This window comes from Labeo rohita, chromosome 11 (assembly GCF_022985175.1).
Source record: "Labeo rohita strain BAU-BD-2019 chromosome 11, IGBB_LRoh.1.0, whole genome shotgun sequence".
Classification (NCBI taxonomy): Eukaryota; Metazoa; Chordata; class Actinopteri; order Cypriniformes; family Cyprinidae; genus Labeo; species Labeo rohita.
This window is the reverse complement of record NC_066879.1, coordinates 26669986-26691773: the sequence shown is the minus strand read 5'-3', so window position 1 is coordinate 26691773 and position 21788 is coordinate 26669986. Positions and strand designations below refer to the sequence as shown.

The 21788-nt window shown below is 33.5% G+C and overlaps 1 protein-coding gene across 1 annotated transcript in view; it reads left to right on the top strand.

Moving 5' to 3' along the window:
- The first annotated feature begins 1325 nt into the window (after window positions 1-1325).
- Window positions 1326-21788, top strand: part of nfasca (neurofascin homolog (chicken) a) — a 129819-nt gene continuing 109356 nt past the window's right edge. Inside the window, exon 1 of the mRNA XM_051122226.1 lies at window positions 1326-1467. The gene's annotated coding sequence lies outside the window, so the exon portion shown is untranslated. The remainder of the gene's footprint in view (window positions 1468-21788) is intronic.

The window sequence follows — 21788 nt, the reverse complement described above, 5'->3', positions numbered from 1 at the left end:
AATCATGTCAATTTTTTTTTTTTTTTTTTTCTTTTTTTTTTTTGGGAACCTGTGATTCTTTTTTTCAGGATTCTTTGATGAATAACAAGTTAAAAAGAACATCATTTATTAAAAATATTGAATATACTTTTCTAACAATGTAAATCTATGCTATAACGCATTCTTGGTAAATAGAAGTATTAATTTCTTTTAAAAAATAAAGAATAAAAATTTACAGACCCCAAACTTTTGAACGGTAGTGTATAAACGTTCAATTTTAAATAAATGCTGTTCTTTTTAACCTTTTATTGATCAAAGAATCCTGGTAAAAAGTATCACAGGTTCCAAAATATATATATATATATATATATATATATAAAGCAGCACAACTGTTTCCAGCACTGATAATAAATCACCATAGAATGATTTTTGAAGGATCATGTAACACTGAAGACTGGAGTAAAGATTCTGAAAATTCAACTTTAATTACAGATATAAATTGAGTTTTAATGTATATTAATATAAAAAAAAACCAAAAACAAACAAAAAAAAAAAACATAGTTTTTGTAATTTTGATCAAATGAACACACACACACACACTCACACAAAGATCAGCATTTATTTGAAATAAAAAGCTTTTGTAACATTATACACTATACCATTCAAAAGCTTGGAGCTTGGATTATATATATTTATATATATATATATATGCTACTTTAATTCAGCAAGTAATTGCATTAAATTGTTCATTATTACTTAGAATATCCAAAAGGAACTACAGACTTATCTTCAGAGAAATTATTTAATGATTCCACAGAAATATTAAACACCATTAATATGAAATGTTTCAATGTTTCAACATATTAGACGTTTAGAGGAATTGCATTGCTCCTAACATTTAACATTTCCATCACAGATCACAGGGATACATTAAATTAATTTTAAAATAAATTAAAATATTATATTATATATTATATTTAGTGTATTTAAATTGTAATTTAATTGTAAACATTTATTAAACAATTTTTGTAACAGTGTAGAAGTCTTTACAGTCACTTTTGAACAATTTAACACAATTAATTGCTAAGTAAATATAGCACTTTCTTCTTTAAATCTTTGAACGATAGTTTCATTTGTTTGTAATTAATACTACATTGCCTTCTATCTATTTTGTTTTACGTTAAATTTATTTTTAGCCGTCAGTGTGTTTTAACCTATTTAGCTATTATTAATATATGCATTAATCACGTGATATTTAAGTGACGCTTGGTTTGTATGACGTTACTGAAGTGCAGCACGAATGCAGACGATCGGAACACCTGTCCGGCTGGAATCGGAGGCGCGCCCACAGGAGCGAGCGTGGGAAACGAGCGCGCGCTCTGAGAGGGACGCACAGACTGAGCGAAGCAAGGGAGGATATTACCCGCATTACAGTGCGTATGGGAGAACCAGACTGCATCATATGTGGCCAAACCAACAGCGACACAGGTAAGCGAGCGATGTTATCACAGCGCTGTCAGGGTTAATGAATTACAAGCGACTGGCCTTGTTCCACAGGAGATAAAAACGGGCTAGATTTGTGTTTCTTTAATACGGCCGCCGCTGCTGCTTCAGTAATCCTCCCGCATCCCGCGTGTTTCAGCCTCTCTGCGCATCCCTGAGTGATGCGGTCTTATTTCTGCTGCTCTGCGCAAATGATCACTGCCTGGAGGTACCGGCAATATCACACGAAACGGTAGATAAATATAAACGGAGCCTCATTTAAAGTCACCAGACATATCTAGATGAATAAACTCGGGCGTTTCAAGGCTGTCAAGTTAGTTGTTTTTGAGGCCGAATGTTGGCCAAGGATGCTGTAGGAAGTCAAAGTGTCATCGCCCCATCCAGGGCGCTTCTTGTAGCTCAAGGATATTGTGCGAACAGGACATTTGCTGCTGCGTTTCATTACATGAACAACCTTCAGGCCACATTTAATGGGAAATGTTGCGTTGTAATATAAATCACTGTCTGTTAGGATGTTAGTTTTGCCTGTGTGGATAAAATAACTTTGACATCTAGGTTTCAGATAGCAAATTGTCTGGATATTATCAATAAACGTTATACGATTACATATTATATTAAAAATGTGATATATGTATTGCTTTTAATAACAGGATAAAAAGTTTATAGGCCTTACATCTGTGTGGCTGGAACATCTGTCTATCTATCTATTTATCTATCTATCTATCTATCTGTCTGTCTGTCTATCTATCTATCTATCTATCTATCTATCTATCTATCAGTGGTGTGTGGTGGTGTTCTAAAATGAGGATGCAGAGTTTTTTTTAAAAAATCAAATGTAAATTCATGTCCCAGTCACATTTTCTTGGTTAAATATACATTACTTACACTATCAGAAAAAGAAGAACAAGAAAAAAAGATGCTCCAGAAGGAAACACGATGCATTAAGAGCTGGGGGTGAAAACTTTTTGAATTTGAATATCAAGGTAAATTTTATTTAATTTGTCTTCCGGCAAACATGCAGGTATCTTTTGTTGCTTCCGAAGGGCAGTACTAAATGGAAAAAAATATATATTTCAACAAAATAAGAAAAATTTTGACATCTTCATCCTGTTCAAAAGTTTTCACCCCCCTGGCTCTTAATGCATCGTGTTTCCTTCTGGAGCATCAGTGAATGTTTGAACCTTTTTTAATAGTTGTGTTTGAGTCCCTCAGTTGTCCTCAGTGTGAAAAGATGGATATCAGAATCATAGAGTCAGTGCTGGAAAGGGTTCAAATATGCAGAAGATGCTGGAAAGCAGAAGAATCTGCAGGACCTGGGAGATTTTTCTGAAGAACAGTGCTCAGTTTAACTGTTCAGAACAAACAAGGGACTCATGAACAACTATCACAAAAAAAACAAAAAAAAAAAAAAAAAAAAACCAGTCGTAGATCATCCAGGTAACCATACACAGTATTAAGAACCAAGGGTTCCCAAACTTTTTTTTAATTGTAATAATTTCATTTTTTTTTCTTGGTGGACTATATGTAAACGTCTTTTATGTAAAATATCTTACTCAGGACAGTACTAAATAAAAAATCTGATCTCTCATTTGTATGATCTCTTTTATTTTGTTAAAATTATTCACATTTTCACAGATTCTGCAAGGGGTTCCCAAACTTTTGCATGCCACTGTATATATGTTATTTGTATTAGTTAACTTTTAACTATTTTTGAATTTTTTTGGATCATCAGTTATCAAAGCTTGGTAAATATTGGTCACAGACACAGATTTACTTACTGATTACTCACTAAAAACTCCCACAGTGTGTGAGTTGTTTACTTACTTTTTAAATTAGTCTTCCCATTAATGCCAGTATATTGTTTATTCAGACTGATTCACAAATGCACATAAACACAAAGGCGGGATTTAATGCATGATCCTAGCCAAACATAACCAGTCATATTGTGTTGGAGGCATTGCCTCCTCTCATGTGACTTTCCTCCATTTATTCTCAGTTACCCCCCACCAAACTCACAGCACGCTTAGGGAGTCTGTTAAAACTCAATGGGCTCAGGGGCTCAGGGCTGTAACTTGACCTTGTGGTATCACTGTTGGACAGTGTGTCTGTAGAAAAAGTAATAATTTATACACTTTTAAATGTTTTATTTTGTAATATTGGCTTTGCTTTATTTTTGTACTATGATTTTTTTTTCCGCATCCAATATTTTGAGGAAACACTGCCTCCCTGCATCTATTAAAGGTTTGATCATCATTATACCTAATGTCTAAAGTATGTATCAAGTATTCTAATATATCTGAGTATCAGTCTGAGACTCCTCTTGCATGGTTGTGGTTGCGTACTATTCTGTTTCATATTAGACTTCACAACTCTGTATATCTGTGGGCCTACAGAGAGAAGGTTTCCATTTATAATTTTTGACTGCAGCTTTGGGAAACTCAGAGCAGCTGACTTTGTCCGCTAACCAAACTCATTTTTTTTTTTCCATCATGAATTAAAGATGCAAAGCTGCCCACATCAGATGATATCGGTGGCCATGTGACCTGGCCGGGGCCCCTATTCCCACTGAGTTGGACCATGCTCTGAATGATCCAGAGATGTACATGTCATCCCCCCATTCAGCAGTCTTTGTCACATTGTGTTGCTATCATTCATGGAGGTATTTCATACAGCTTAACAGTTAGTGAAATTTGATAACCGCTGGCAACCCGACAAAAGTTTTCCATCCTGATGAGGAAATTCTAAAGAGTAATTTAATGAGAACAGTGTCAGATTAAATCTTGGATTGGTCGGAGCAAACAGTACAGCCTGCATTTTAACTAGTAACACAATCTAGTAGCCTACATTTTAAAAAGTGAATGGAGGTTGGAGTTACAAATGTAATCAAGTCACCTTTATTTTCACAGCGCTTTATACAGTAGAGATTGTTTCAAACCAGCCACACAGTATTCTGAGACACTCATATGCAACTATTATGATGCACCAAAAGGAAAAACGATGCATTAGGATAAAGGGGTGTAAACTTTTGAACAGAATGAAGATGTGTACGATTTTCTTATTTTGCCTAAATATCATATTTTTTTTTTCATTTAGTACTGCCCTTCAGAAGCTACAGAAGATACGTACATGCATCCCAGAAGACAAAATATGTTAAATTTACTCTGATTCCCCCCAGCTCTTAATGCATCGTGTTTCCTTCTAAAGCATCATTGAGCGTTTGAACATTCTGTAATAGTTGCATATGAGTCTCTCACACAGTATTAAGAATCTAGCGTATGTAAACGTTTGAACGGGTTCACTTTTATCAATTCAACTATTATTTTCTCTTGTGGACTATATAGGAATATCTTATTCAGGTTAGTACTAAATAAAAAATAACATGCATTTTGTATGATTCCTCTTATTTTTTAACATTTTTGTGTATTGAACCCTTTCCAACAATGACTGTATGAGCTTCAAACGCTCACTGATGCTTCAGAAGGAAACCCAATGCATTAAGAGACTGTGGGTGAAAACTTTTTGAATTTTGAAGATCAGGGTAAATTTAACTTATTTTGTCTTCAGGGGAACATGTAAGTATCTTCTACGATCGAGCTTCTGAAGGGCAGTACTAAATAAAAGAAAAGATATTTAGGCAAATAAGAAAAATGTACTGGCTCTTAATGCATCGTGTTTCCTTCTTGCATATGAGTCCCTCAGTTGTCCTCAGTGTGAAAAGATGGATCTCAAAATCATACAGTCATTGTTGAAAAGGATTCAAACACACAAAAATGCTAAACAACCTAAGAATTTGTGGGACCTGAAGGATTTTTCTGAAGAACAACAGGCAGTTTAACTGTTCAGGACAAACAAGGGACATGAACAGTTATCACTAAACAAAAATAAATAAATAAATAAAACAAAACAAAAACACAGCTGCGAGTCCTTCAGGTAACAACACAGTATTAAGAATCAAGTGTATGTAAACTTTTGAACAGGCTATATCTTATTCAGGTCAGTACTAAATAAAAAATAACATGCGTTTTGTATGATCCCTCTTATTTTGGAAAAAAAAAAAATTAACATTTTGCAGATTCTGCAAGGTGTATGTAAACTTTTGACCTCAACTGTAACCATAACATACTCATTGAATTTTATTTTGAAAATATTTGATTTGCATGCTGTGAAATTTGCTATTGATAAATATTGCATTTTGCATTTGTTTGTCAAGTACATTGACTTAACATTTTTCCAGGTTTTATAGTTTTTTTTCCTTAAAAAGAAAGAAATAGAATCAATAAGGCAAACTTCAAATATAATAACAGTTTAGGTTTTAAATTTTAGAAGAGCATTAAAATGGATGGTTTTATTTTATTTTATTTTACTTCTAGTTCAGTGTCCGTTCTCTACAAGTCGCAGTGACTTCATCACACCACTAGATGCTGATATTCCACTCATTTTCTATTGCTAGCTTTGATTGTGTTGCTGATAATCTCCATCAGTTTTTGTAGTTTAACATGACACGTTTTGATGTTTAAAAGCAATTTTTTTTCATAAAATATAGCTGTATTCTGTATACATTTGGTGCAAAAATATTAAATTTGACCACAAATGAGCACATGCTTTTACCTGCACACCCCCCTCACCACCTATAGAGGTATTTCCTGCCATATGGCAAATTTTGGAGAAATCCTTATACTTGGCAGCGTGTTAGTTATGGCTCAACCCTGTGGATACTCCCACTGAGTCTGCAATTAAAACAGCATTAGAGAAACCTGCAATCCTCTCTCAGCACCTTCTGCCACTTAAAGAAAATTTAAATGGGTGGAAGTGAACATTTTTTGGTCAGGTTTATGTAAATAACTCCACTTTGCTCTCAACTATAGATACACAGAAGATGAAGTAGGTTATTTAAGAACATTGAATGACTTGCTGCATAATACGTCTTTAATGATGCATTGAAATAAGGTCAAGAGATGACATATAGTACCTAATTTCATTTTGTCGACTAGCATTCCCATCTTTTCTCTCCTCCACAGCTCAGATTCACCTCATCTCAGGTTTCCCACTGTGCAATGGGTTGCTCATCTTTTACTTCTCAGGGTTTTGTTTCCAGAGGTGCTATTTTTAGCTATGCAACAGCAGCTTTCTCCAGAGGGCGGCGGGGCAGGGTGAGAGAGGTGCGTCTGGAAGTGAAGTCTGGCCTGGTGCCGATTAGAACTGTTGCGCGCTGGAGGGAAAGGAGAGACTGAAAAGATGACGGAGTCAGGCTGGGCCCTCATTCTAGTTCTCAATCTCTGTCCGGCTCTGTTTCGTCCTCAGAGAGGAAAGGAAAATGAGAAAGATTGAAACAATGGGGTCAGCTGAAACATTTGGTTGTATTTCAGAGCAGTATGTTTTAGGAGACGGCTCCAGGGCCTTGTGTCTGTGTGCTTGAATGGAGCGCTAATGGAAGATTGTTATAGCCCCTAAAGTGCTCTTCATCTGGATTCAGCTGAGTCAAGGCAGTTGATAGTTATGGATTTCAGACTGGAGGACACATTACAAGCCGCATCTGCATTGATTTTTTTTTTGGCAGTGTGGTACAAGACACAACTTTATCCCAGCAATGAGTAAAGAGGCCTTGCTGGGCACATTTACACAAATTAGGGTTATTCATTTATTGTTATAAATGATGGGTTATATGTTAGAGTTATAAATGATGTGTATCAGTATTTTCAAGGCACCCAAATTAAGATAATTTTAGACATTACATCATTTTTTCCAAATGAAGTCATTGCACTTTATATGGAAGTGGCTAGAATTATAGAAGTATATGTTATGTATGTAATATATTTAATAAAAGATTTAAATACTTACTTATTTAATTATTTCTAATGTTATTTCATTATATTTCTTGCTATGTTATTTAAATTTGACTTTAAATAAATATTTAACTTATTTTACATGTGTAATATGTAATGTTTAATATATATACATAACATTAACATTAACATTAACATTACATTACATTTTTGACGTGTAAAATAAGTTTCATTTACTTGAAATGATATAACATAGCATAAGAAACATAAATAACATTAGAAATGTAAATGTGTGTGTGTGTGTGTGTGTGTAAATATATATATATATATATATATATATATATATATATATATATATGTGTATATGTATATGTATATGTATATGTGTGTGTGTGTGTATTATTTAATTATATTGTAATGTTATTTAATTATGTTCCTTATGCTATGTTGTATCATTTAAATTGTTTTTTTTTTTTTTTTACCAATTTAATAAATAAATATTCTACTTATTTTACATGTCAAATATGTAATGTTTAATAGAATATTTAATTTAATATTTAAATAGCTATTTAAGCAATGGTATTTCTAATGTTATTTAATTATATTTCCTATGCTGTTATATTATTTACATTTTTTTTTTAAATAAATAAATAAAATATTTAACTTGTTTTACGTCAATTTATAGAATATATATATATATATATATGTGTGTGTGTGTGTATATATATATATATATATATATATATTATTGTATTTCTATTGTTAGTTAATTATATATTTCTTATGCTGTTATATCGTTTAAATTAGACTTATTTAGCTATTTAATAAATAAATTAAGATTTTTCATATTTTACGTCAATTGTTTATATATTTAAATCGGACTTTTTTATACCTGTTTAATAAATCAATAAAATAAAATATTTAACTTATTTAATGTCAATTTATAGAATATATATGTATATATATATATGTATATATTGAAATAATTGTTGTACTGTATTTCTAATGTTAGTTAATTATATTTCTTATGCTGTTATATCATTTAAATTGGACTTTTTTTAGCTATTTAACAAATAAATAAAATTATATATATATATATATATATATATATATATATATAATTTATATATATATATATAATTATATATATAATAATTATTATTATTATTATTTCTGAACAATTTTAATTTAATACTTAATAAATGTATTCAATGTAATAAATGTTGTAAATAATTAGTGCAGCTGGTAGAAAGACTGATATATTGTTCCTGGCATGCTCATAATTTTCATGCAACAGCAGAGATTTTCATTTAATATCATTATAGAGAACATGAAGTTACCCATGCATCTCCCTGCGTGACTCACTCCTGTTTCCTTATTAAGCCCTTCCTGTCTGATGCGCTCTGAATATTTTATCAAGGCCCAGTAGCTAAATATCCACCAAAATCATTGAATGTGTCTGTATTTGTATTTGCCACACCTTCACTCTAAGTGCGGTTTCAGCCGTTCTGTTTGATCTATAGTAGCGCTCACTTCTATCTTTCCAACAATGACCTCTGTGACTTATGACTGTGTTTTTGTTGTACAGCATCAAAGCGTTCGCAGTGCATTATATGACTGCATCCTTATTCTTCTGGTTCAAAGTATTCAGGCATTATAGACACTATGGGAACTGTCTGTAACAGTCCTCCGCTGGCTTTTTACTTCTTTCTGTGTGTGCGCCGTATCTCTCGGTGACTTTTAGCAGGACGCACATGGTGCCCTGCACCCGCAGGGAGGCCACTGGCTCTGTGAAGCCTGCAGCCCTGCACCTGCACAGGCTTCTGAAGCAGTGGGTCATTCGTATTCATCAGGGACAGAGTTTTCCCAAAGGAAATGCTACTAATAGATTAAGCTCATAAATTAAGCATGGGAAGTACAGAAAATATTGTACATGGCAATTAGCAAAGACAGTGATGAGACTAATGATGGAGAGTGTGTAGGGCTCATGTGATGTAATCAGAAGAATTTTTATCATTATATATATATATATATCGAAACCAGACATTAAACCACTTTTTTGAACAATACTATCAAAAGACAAGAATATACAATGCACTCAAACCCTTTATCAGCATTAAATAGAAGCTAGGAGTTAAATATAGTTCAAATGAACAGATAACATTTATTTGAAAGTTGTGAATGAATACAAAAAGAAAAAGACTTCCATTGACTGTCATTGTAAGTTATTTTAAAGTATTTCTTTTCAGTATAGAATTGGACGCTGCTTTCTTTAGCTATCAAACAAACGTAGACATCAGAGAGGCTCACATCTGTTGACACAGGTTTTACATTGTACGTCATAATGACGATGTTGAAAAGGTTATAATATACCTTTTATGTGGCTTCTTTTTTGTTTTACAGTATTGTTTATGGCTGAAAGGAGGAAATCTTAAAAAAAAAAACAGAAGACTACTACTTTTTAGTGCAGAACCACTGAACTCTGTGGGGATTTGTTTTGTTAAAACTCATTGAATGACAGATGTTTGAGGTCCCGAAGTCACAGAACACTGGAAATTGGATGGTGCACATTAGCTAAAGAGCTAACCATTAACTAGACTGTGAAAGCAGTAAAAATATTTGCAAACCTTTGTTGAAGGCACACTTACAATGAAGTAAAGCTGTATTGTACCTGATTGTCTGGTAATTGTTACAGTAGGTTAGTTAATTTGACTATATCAGTAGTCAGGTTTCTCTACAAACATTACCAGTCAAAAGTTTTTGAACAGTAAGGTTTTTAATGTTTTTTAAAGAAGTCTCTTCTGCTCACCAAGCCTGCATTTATTTGATCCAAAGTTCAACAAAAGCAGTGCAAATATTGTGAATTTTTTTACTATTTAAAATAACTGCTTTTTATTTGAATATATTTTTAAATGTAATTTATTCCTGTGATCAAAGCTACATTTTCAGCATCATTACTCCAGTCTTCAGTGTTGCATGATTTCCTTTAGAAATCATTATTATATACTGATTTGCTGTTTAATAATTTTTTATTTTTTTTTGTTATTATCAGTGTTTCAGTTTTTTTTCTTCCAGGATTCTTTAATGAATAGAAAAGATCAGTATTTATCTGAAATAAAAAGCTTTTGTAACATTATACACTATACTATTCAAAAAGAAATTAATATTTTTAATTAGCAAGGATGCTTTAAGTTGATCAAAAGTGATGATAAAGACATTTATGATGTTACAAAAGATTTTTATTTTAGATAAATGGTGTTCTTCTGAACTTTCTATTAATCAAAGAAACATGAAAAAATTTTACTCAGCTGTTTTCAACATAATAATAATAATAATAAATGTTTTTTGAGCAGCAAATGAGAATATTAGAATGATTTCTGAAGGATTGTGTGACTGGAGTAATATTGCTAAAAATACAATCACAGGAATAAATTACATTTTAAAATATATTCAAATAGAAAACAGTATTTTAAATAGTAAAACAGGTGAGCAGAAGAGGCTTATTAAAAAAAAAGGAAATCAAAAATCTTACTGTTCAAAAACTTTTGACCAGTAGTGTCAAAAAAAAAAAAAAAAAAAATCAAAAATCTAACTGTTCAAAAACTTTTGACCAGTAGTGTATGTCTTTGATATGTCATTTCTTTCTAGCCAGTAAAAAAAAAAAAACCCTTAGAAATGCATAAGTCTTTTGCTGTTATCAACAAAACATAACTGTGATAATTTCAACATTATATTTCAGCATGATTGTTTGTCATTATATGTTGATATTCCAAAAAAAAAAAAAATGCATTAAAGGAATAGTTAATTCAACATGAAACATGAACTCTCAATCTGACGGCACCCATTCACTGCAAGTGATGTAATGCTTCAATTTCTCCAAATCTATTCTGATGAAGAAACAAACTCATCTACATCTAGGATGGTTTGAGGGTGTGTACATTTTAATTTTTGGGTGAACTCTTCCTTCCTTTAAAGTATGTTGCTGTCATTGACAAAACCAAATCTATTAACTGTAAAAAATTTCAACAAGATTGCTTGTCATTATGAACGATAAGTCCATGTTTGAACCGAATACTGGATACGTTGTATATTTGAGGGAAGAAAAAGTTTCCATGCCAAATTTAAAGCCATATGGTCAAATCATTTTAACCAGACTACAATTATGTTAGCCTAGAAAATCAATAACCCTCTGATCAAATTAGCAAAGGAGTTATCTGATATGACACATTTTCACATTGCAGCTTGTTTAAGGGTGGGGGTCTTTAGTAGATCTGTATATCCCTTGGGATCACAGACAGCAAGCAAGCCCTGGAATTTCCCCATCCAGTTCTGCTCAGGTTGAAACACCTGTCGCCATAAACAATGAAGAAAACAAGCCACATGCCTCATCTTGTTCTCTAGTGTGAATGGAAATAAATGGACAATGACAAGATGGTGAAAGGATCGGAGGTCAAGGTGTGAGGTTTTATTATTACTTCCAGGTGCACGTGATGTTGTTAGAAATGGAAAACCACATTTAGACTTCTATAGAACTGCCTGACAGCTTCAAATTGGCCTCTGTGTTCTTATTAGTGTGGTTTCACATGTGTTAAGACCGACGTTGAGTCACTTGGGACATGTAGCTCAGGGATATTACAGATGATTCTTCATTTATGTCAGCAGTCTTGTACCGCTGCCGTGCAATTACCGTGAGATTCTGCTTTCTGTATTTGTGTCAGTCAGAGAACCGAATGATGTGAAAAAATGAAGACTCATTCCTGTTGGGAAACCTGAGCCTCGGGGCTTGAGGGGAGGGAGGTTTCGAGAAAGAGGAGAGAGGACTGTTTGTGTCCTCATATGTCATCTGTGGGAGGGTTGGATGCACAGTGAATGAGTTTCTGTGAAACCGTTGCATTTTACAGTTTGATAAGGAGATTTCTAACAGACAAACAATGTGTTTAAAGGATTAGTTCATTCCTGAATTCAGATTTCTCGATAATTTACTCACCCTGTGTCATCCAAGATGTTCATGTCTTTTTTTCTTCAGTCAAAAAGAAATTCAGGTTTTGAAAACATTCCAGGATTTTTCTCCATATAGTGGACTTCAATGGGGACCAACAGGTTGAAGGTCCAAACTGCAGTTTCAGTGTAGCTTCAAAGGGCTCTATACGATCCCAGCCAAAGAATGAAGGCCAAAGTATACTTTTTACGCGCACGTGAGGGATAGCGTACAGTGTGTGTGACTCGAATTTTGTCAGAATAGTACTAGTGTATGCATACAAAAAGCGTATACTTTGAGTTTAGGGTCTTATCTATCGAAACAATCAGTTGTTTTCTAAAAAGAAAATGATTTATTTTTTAACCACAAATGCTCATCTTACACTGGCTTTGTGATGCGCGTTTAAAGCCGGGGTTATAATAGTAATTTATAGTAGTTCTTTATGATTGTTACTTGTCAGACTGTACGAACATGATCATCATGTCACACTGTGGGATCTCAGTTGTCATTAAAGGAGAAGTTCACTTCCAGAACTAAAAATTTACAGATTTACCCCACGCCTTGTCATCTAAGATGTTCTTTCTACAGTCATAAAGTTTTTTGATTAAAATATTTCAGGATTTCTCTCCATATACTGGACTTTTGTGGTACTCCCGAGATTGAACTTCCAAAATGCAAAAAAGGGCTCCAAACAATCCCAGATGAGGAAGAAGGGTCTTTTCTAGCGAAACGATCGGTTATTTTCTAAGAAAAAAATTGAGAGTTTATACATTCTTTAACCTCAAATGCCCATTTTGTCTTGCTCTGTGTGAATTCCGTGTATTCCGGTTCAGGACAGTTAAGGTATTTCGTAAAACTCCCATCTCATTTTCTCCTCCAACTTCAAAATTGTGCTACATCATGACAGAAGTACTGACCCAGTGTTTACAAAGTGAACGTGCAAAGAAGATCAATTGCCTTTTACAAAAAAGGTAAAACAGCGATGTAGAATGGTTTTGATGTTGTTGATCGTTTTGCTAGCTAAGACCCTTCTTCCTCGGCCTGGATCGTTTAGAGCATTTTGGAAGTTCAAACTCAGGGGAACCATAGTCCACTATATGGAGATAAATCCTAAAATGTTTTCCTCAAAAAACATAATTTCTTTACGACTGAAGAAAGAAAGATGTGAACATCTTGGATGACAAGGGGGTGAGTAATTTGTCTGTAAATTTTTGTTCTGGAAGTAAACTTCTCCTTTAATGTCAGACTGTACGAAAGTCAAGACGTGTTAAAAACGGGTACGAGCAAGACATTTTGTTCAGAGTTTTACATTATCAACCCACACGTTTAGTGACTGCCAGCTGCATTGCACGCGGTACTGAAATGTTGGCTGTTGTTAAAGGGGTCATCGGATGCCCATTTTCCACAAGTTGGTATGATTCTTTAGGATCTTAATGAAAAGTCTATAATATATTTTGGTTTAAAATTCTCAATGGTTGTGTAAAACAACACCCTTTTTACCTAACCAAAATTAGCTCTGCAAAAATCATCTCATTCTCTTCGAGGCTGCTTTAAATGCAAATGAGCTCTGCTCGCCCCGCCCCTCTCTTCTCTCTGTGGAGTGACGAGCCTGTTTACTTTAGCTACATTTAGCCGCATTTAGCCGCGTTTAGCCGCTAAACTTGCTAACTAGCACATTATTAGGAAAGACGTTCGCAAAGATTCATAAAAAAAACCTTATACTCACTTCTGCAGTAAGTGAAGCTGGATCACGACCGATTTGCGCGAACATAGACGGATATATGTAGATCGGGAGGAATATTTGCTTCACAATCAAACAGCGGCTCAGATGTCGGGAGTAAATGACGACCACTGTGTTCATTATTACATCCAGCAACACAACACCTCAATCGCTCAATCGGAGATATTCTTGTCTAACTTACATCCCTGCTCCGGCATCGAAACAAAGAGGTCACAATGATTCATTAATCGGCTGTCGGTGAACATGTCAAACCAGCAAAGATCACAGATTTTAGCCTAGGATTATAGGAATCTTTTAGGATTTTCAAAATTTGTCTCAGACAGACAAGTCGTTGCCAAAATCACACAGTGTGCGCTGGGCTTAAAACGTAATGACGTTGAAAAAGTCATGCTTAGTTAGTTCTTCGTCTGTGTACCCTGGTTCAAAAAGGTAGGGTAGGGTGAAAAACTCCATCTTATTTTCTCCTCCAATTTCAAAATCGTTTTTTTTTTTTTTTTTTTTTTACTTTTTTTTGTAAAGGCATTTGACTTTCTTTGCACATTCGCTTTGTAAACACAGGGTTGGTACTTCCACCTACGTCACACGTGACTTTTCCAGCGTGACTACGTAATGTGTGAGGTCTAGCTAGTGCAAGATGAGCATTTGTGGTTAAAAAGAATATACATATTTATTTTTTAGAAAATGGCAGAGCGTTTCGCTAGGTAAGACCCTTATTTCTCTGCTGGGTTTGTGTAGAGCTGTGATGAAACTGCAGTTTGGACCTTTGGTCCCCATTGAAGTCCAATGTATGGAGAAAAATCCTGAAATATTTTCCTCATAAACCTTAATTTCTCTTCAACTGAAGAAAGACATGAACATCTTGGATGACATTGGGGTGAGTAAAATCAATTTATAAATGTGTGTCTAGAGAAAATAATAGAAAAATGTCTATATTAATATGTTGCAAAATCGCACATCAGCTATTCATCACTAAAGTCTTTTTTTCCACATATGAGGGACGCAAATAGCATCATTCCACAGCTGACAGGGAGAATCACGACTGAGTTGTTCAAAACAATGGGAAAAAGGCGAGAAAGGAGCGAGAGACGAAAGTCTGTCACTGTGTCTCCTTTCTCGCTATCTATCGTTCTCCCTCATTTCTCCCGTTATAAGCAGATGGACAGTGGGGGCCGGGGAAAGGAGCTCCTTGGAGTCTGGCGTGGTGTCCATTGTGGGCTTTTGATATTTAAACTCGCCCTCATCCACCCTCGGGGGACGCCCGATTGTCTCTATTGTTCAATAAAAAGTGGGCCAAGAAAGAGAGAAATAAAGAGGGGGGGATCCGATTGACATAAAAGGGGAGGGAATGATTGGTAAGATAAAAAAAGCAGAAGAAAACAATCTCTGACTGACAGTTTTTTCTGGTTCCACCAGATTTGTACCGAAGTGTGTTTTGTGGAGTGCACCAAATATGAGTGTGATGGACAGGAGCACAGAGAGACCACAGCAAGGGAATTTTCCCCCTTCGTGAGAGGATTTTTTTGATGTCAGCAAATAAGAAAGATGAAAAAAAAATGTGTGTGTGGCGAGTGGGCTGTCAGGTACTGAAATAACAAGCAACTGCAGTAGACAAGCTGCTAGACAGTAAATAAATATGCCTCGAAATAATGCTTTATTGTATATTAAAGACCAAAAAAATATTTTTGAGCACTCTCCTAATTTGCATTTACACTTTCGAGGTTATAAATGCTCAGTTTGTGCGAATCATTTCATGTCTCACCTCACCTCAGTGCTCTGTGACACGAACAGACAGCGCAGATGCATGGGAGAGAGAACGATTTTCTGTGCCAGATGTATGCTGTGGGGTTTTTAGGGAAAGACCAGCCAAATTGCACACGCTCCCATCTGTACCTCTTGCTGCACACACAAACTGAGAACGCAGGCCACACAAAGGAGTATTAAATACGATATTACCCTCTGAGACAACAAAAGCTCTTGCTAAATTGGCCTCTCAAGGCCCAATAAATATGCAGAAAGTGTATTTGTTATGAAATTATTAAAATGAAAGACTTGTCTGAAAGTGTCAAAATGAGATTATGATGAATGGAAAATCTTATCTGAAAGTGAATCAGTGCATTAGGAAATTCAAATGTACAGGCCTATGGGTTTTATGAAATATTGAGGCCTAAAATGGAGCAACTATTTAATTAAATGAATCAGAAATTCAATTATTAATTTGTTTCCCAATATGTCCCAAGTTTTAGGGGAACCCTTTTTTATTTCATTTTTATTTTTATTTCGTTTCATTCACATAATTTGTACAGACATATTAGCTTACAGTGAGTAGCGGATTGTCTTAAAATAACACCAGACATTACCAGATGAATATATTAAAAAATGTGTGCGTATGTGTGCATGTGTAATATACTATATATATATATATATATATATGTGTATATATATATATATATATATAAAAAATATATATGATAAATGTTTGTATGTATATAATAAATGAAATAAAAAAACTATATATATTTATTTTATTTTATATGTACTTAATGTAATATATTACATTAATGATATGAAAAATAGAAAAAAAAAAATAGAAATACCTAAATTAAGTTACAAATTATATATATATATATATATATATATATATTAAATGTTTTTAGAAATACATATAGTTTAAATATATTCTTTTATATATATATATATATATATATTATGTATACATTTTTTTATATATATATATATATATATATAGAGAGAGAGAGAGAGAGAGAGAGAAATTAAATTATAAAAGGGTGTGTGTATTTATATTTATGTGTAGAACTTAAATTACAAATATATATATATATATATATATATAACATTTTTTGATATAAATGTGTATAGTAATTTATATGTGTGTGTGTGTGTATCAAATTACTGTAATATGTTTAATTTCCTATAATTGACAATGTAGTTCACTTTTATACAATATACTATATATATATATATATATATATATATATAACATGAATTATATATCAATTAAATTGTAAATGGGTGTGTGTATGTAATATATATATATATATATATATATATATATATATGTAGAAATTAAATGACAAATTATATATATATTTATATATGTGTGTGTGTGTGTGTGTGTGTGTTTCATATAATGTAGGCTATATATATTTGCAAAAATATAACTGACAATTTAGTTTACTTTTATATAATATACTATAACTATATAAACACACACACACACATACACACACACCTTTTTATTTACAATATTTAGAAAAATAATAATAATAACCAGCTGTATGTTTGCAGTTAAAAAATAATAATGGTTGTTTGAATGAATGAAGAAGTGCTTAGGGAATTACTACTTCAGGTTTTTGGAATGATTCAAATACTGCATTGTTCATCCCACATTGGAAATAACACTAGCTAACTCTGTTGTGCTCCACAAAATCATATTGACCCCAGGACTGAATAATGGCTATTCAGTCATGTCATTTAAGTTGTTTAGACTTCGAGTTACATGCTGTAGCTTCTCATTTGTGATCTTTTAATTGGGTCACCATGAGCTAGTGGCTAATGTGTTCAGACAGTCCTATCCTGAACGCAATGCTAAATGGCTAATCTCAGCAAAGGTCAGGAAATGAGGGTTTGTTAATGTCGGGATGTCTATCAACCATCAGGCTCAGTTTCTTCTCCATTGTATCACTCTTCCTCATCTCCTTGCGTTGCTGTTAATTAGACTAGCATCTCCTTTTAAGGCATGTGAATCGATCTGTTTGTCATTGTGATTGCTTTCAGATGACACAGATTGCTCTTTATCACTGCGAGGTTACGACATAGAGTTTATTTTTCCTTCTCCGGGGCCATAACCCAAAGGTCAATGTCACCACGGCTGTTTTGAAGGTCATTATGTGCAGAAGTGTCACACTGGTTTGCCTCTTGGCTTTCATGTGGGTGAGTCACCCAGAAGGTGATTCTGTTTATAACCAAATGCACCATTGCAGGTCATCTTGAAATGTCAGGGTTTCATTTAGATTCGAGAACATTAAATTAAGATTAGTTTCGATACGGCAGTTGCTCACTGAGATGTAATAACCAAAGATGAAGGTGGTGGGGGAGGGGGGTGCCGTAAAAAAAATGTATGTTGACACAAGACATTTCATTTATGTGTCAAATGGAGTGTAATTTTTCATTAATGGTGGTTTTATAGGGATCTATTTAATATTTAATTTCTGCATGCCACTCTCCATCAAGCTAATTGTACCCAGTTTTATACAGTGTCATTGAGATACTATTATAATTTGTATTCGTATTTTGAATTAGTTTTTTAGGAGTTCAAGCGCGTAGCATTGAAACCCTATTGTAATTATTAGAATGGTCACGGATCAGCGATCTCCACGTAAAACTGATTGTGCAGACCAAACCATAAGTCGTAGAGACTAGAAACTTGGAGGGATGGTAGTACTCACACCGCCTACAATGTCACCATGGCTCACCCCAATCGGCCTGACAGGGGCGCTACAGCGAACTAAAGTACATAAACCGTCAATTGCAGGCTCAAGCGTCATATGTCATTGAAATCACTGGTTCACGCCAGACAAAATGCATGACTCAGATTCGACCGTGAGCCTGGCGAAATTTTCGAGTATTTTGGATTTTTTAAAAACCTACCTTTGCAAACTAGTCCTAGGTTTTTCGCCGAATCTGAACCAAAACAGTGCAGAAAGATTTTCTGGAGAGAGAATATCAATATTTTAAAAAAAGTTGAACTTTCGACTCACCGTTACAAAGTGGCACCAAAATGTTTAAAAGGGGCAGGACCACTTTTAGTAAAATAGTAGAAATTTGAAAGAAACCGGCCACTGGGGGGTGGGGGAGGGGTTATCGCATTTTTTAAGGGCATAAACCATTGTACATTGCGCAGTTTTTCACACATATGCACAATATTCCTATCATACGATATAACAATTCCAGACAACATTGCCTCTAGAATCACTGCTGTCAATTAAATAGTTTGTTAAATGACTGAGTAGATGTAAACAACACTTTTGCGAACTAGTCCTAGGTTTTTCACTCTGGAAAAAACACTGCAGTACAATTCTCTGGACTCTCTAGGTCAATAATTATAAAAAAATGTTGAAATGTACCCTTTGAAAAGCTATAACGGGGTCGTTTAAAAAAGGGGCCTGCCCAAATTTACCCAAAATCCTATAAAGCCTAAAACTTTAGAGAAAACTCAAAACTTCACAAAAACTGCTGAGCATATGCGACAGATGATTTTGAGCAAGCATGCAAAGTTTTAAGGGGATATGACTACAGCTGGTGCTATCACAGTCATAAACATTAAAAAAATATATTTATATGGTGAATTAACTGGATTTGCCCAAAAATGCTTTTTTAATCATTGGTTTAGGTGGGTACAGCCTTGCTAAATAATATGCAATGCCTTTTTCCTTATATGCTAAAATGCCTTAAGCACTGGAACCCCAGTAATCACTGCTTGCAGCTATATTATTTTAATTTATTTTAATTAATAATTGGCATGTTCTCTACAGTAAAATCACTTTTATCTTATGGATAAAATTGTCTGCCAAATGCAGTTGTGGTTGTTATTTTTGTTTTCTTTACGCACAAAAGGTATTCTTATAGCTTCATAAAATTACGATTGAACCACTGATGTCACATGGACTATTTTATCGATGTCCTTACTACCTTTCTGGGTTTTGAACATGTCACTTGCATGCGTTACTGTCTATGCAGGGTCAGAAAGCTGTCAGATTTCATCAAACATATCTTAATTGGTATTCCAAAGATGAATAAAGGTTTTATGGGTTTGGAACATCATATGGGTGAGTAAATAATGACTGAATTTTCATTTTTGGATGAACTAGCCCTTCAAGTGCTGACTCTAGAAAGGATTCTCTTTGCCTGCTGCATCTAGGTCAAATTCAGAGCTTCACCTAATGTTCACAGAAACACAGTGACCTGCTTGTTGTGTTAGATAACAGCTCCCATTATCACATTTCGTCATTTCATTAATTACTGCTTCTTTAAATTAGCCTAAAATGTCTGCTTGAAAGTGTTGTGCTGATATTTTTAAGATTCACGTGTATCTTTGGCCGTATTCGTTCCATCTAATTAGCTGAGACGTGATAACCTTGGTTTGGCACAAGCGTTTTGTCCCTGGAAATAATAACCGTGCCTGCAGGTGTTTCTCAGAGGGGGGGTGTCTGTAATTTGACGCATCTAAAATAACCTTATGGTAAGCAGTGACACTTTTATCCTTGTGTTTTCCCACGGATCTGAAGAGGATGAGACTGCAGTCGTGATGACACTCTTTCTCTCTTTTTTTTTAGTCTGGGAATTTTATATATTTTTTTTAAATATGTGTAAATATACACTGCTGGTCAAAAGTTGAATTTTAATGTATTTTAAATAAGTTTCTAATGCTTATCAAGGCTGCGTTTATTTGATCAAAAATACAGGAAAAAAAAGTTATATTGTGAAACATTATTACGATGTAAAACAATGTTCTTCTATTTTAATATGCATTAAAAATTGAATTTATTTCTGTGATCAAAACTGAATTTTTCAGCATCATTACTCCAGTATTCAGTGTCACATGATCTTTCAGAAATCATTCTAACAGACTGATTTATTATCAGTGCTGGAAACAGTTTTTCATATTTTTTTTGGAACCTGTGATACTTTTTTTCAGGATTCTTTAAAGAATAAAAAGTTAAAAAGAACAACATTTATTTAAAATAGAAATCTTTTCTAACAATATACGCTACTGTTTGAAAGTTTGGGGTCAGTAAATTTTTATTTTTTATTTTTCTGAAAGAAATTAATACTTTTATTCACCAAGGATGTGTTAAATTAATAAAAAGTGATGGCATACATTGTTAGAAAGGTTTATATTTTGAATAAATACTGTTGTTTTTAACTTGTTATTCATCAGAGAATCCTGAAAAAAAGAATCACAGGTTCCAAAAAAATATTTGGCGGCACAACTGTTTTCATCATTGATAATTCTAATAATAAATCAGCATGTTAGAATGATTTCTGAAGGATCATGTGACACTTAAGACTGGAGTATCTAGTGATGAAAATTCAGCTTTGCATCACAGAAAAAAATTATATTTTAAAGTATATTAAAGTAAAAACCATTATTTTATATTGTGAAAACATTTTGCAGTATTATTGTTTTTTTCTGTATTTTTAATCAAATAAATGCAGTCTTGGTGAGCATAAGAGACTTTAAAAAAACATTACAAGTCTTGCTGATCCCAAACTTTTTAACGGTAGTGTATATACAGTAGACGGATGAATATGAATACTTAAAAATTACTTTTCTGCTTTTAAATGTTTAGGCTATGATTAAAAAAAATCCTAGTTTCCACAAAAACAACATTCAACATTGATTATAATAATAATAATAATAAATGTTTCTTGAGCATGAAATCAGCATATTAGAATAATTTCTGAAGGATCATGTAACACTGAGGACTGTAGAAATGATCATGTAAATTACATTTTAAAATATATTCAGATAGAAAGCACAAATTGTAAAAATATTTCACAATATTAGTTTTTACTGTAGATTTGATCGAATAAACATAGCCTTTGTAAGCATAAATGCTTTATAAAAAAATATATTAGATCATTTGACCATTCTTAGTCTGAAAGATAATGCAATAAGTTAATTTCCTGTAATTAGTCTCATGTGTCCATATAGAATCCAGATACACACGTGTCCTTGGATTTGTATTATCCTTCCTTTATCATTTATTTAAATTAGATTTAT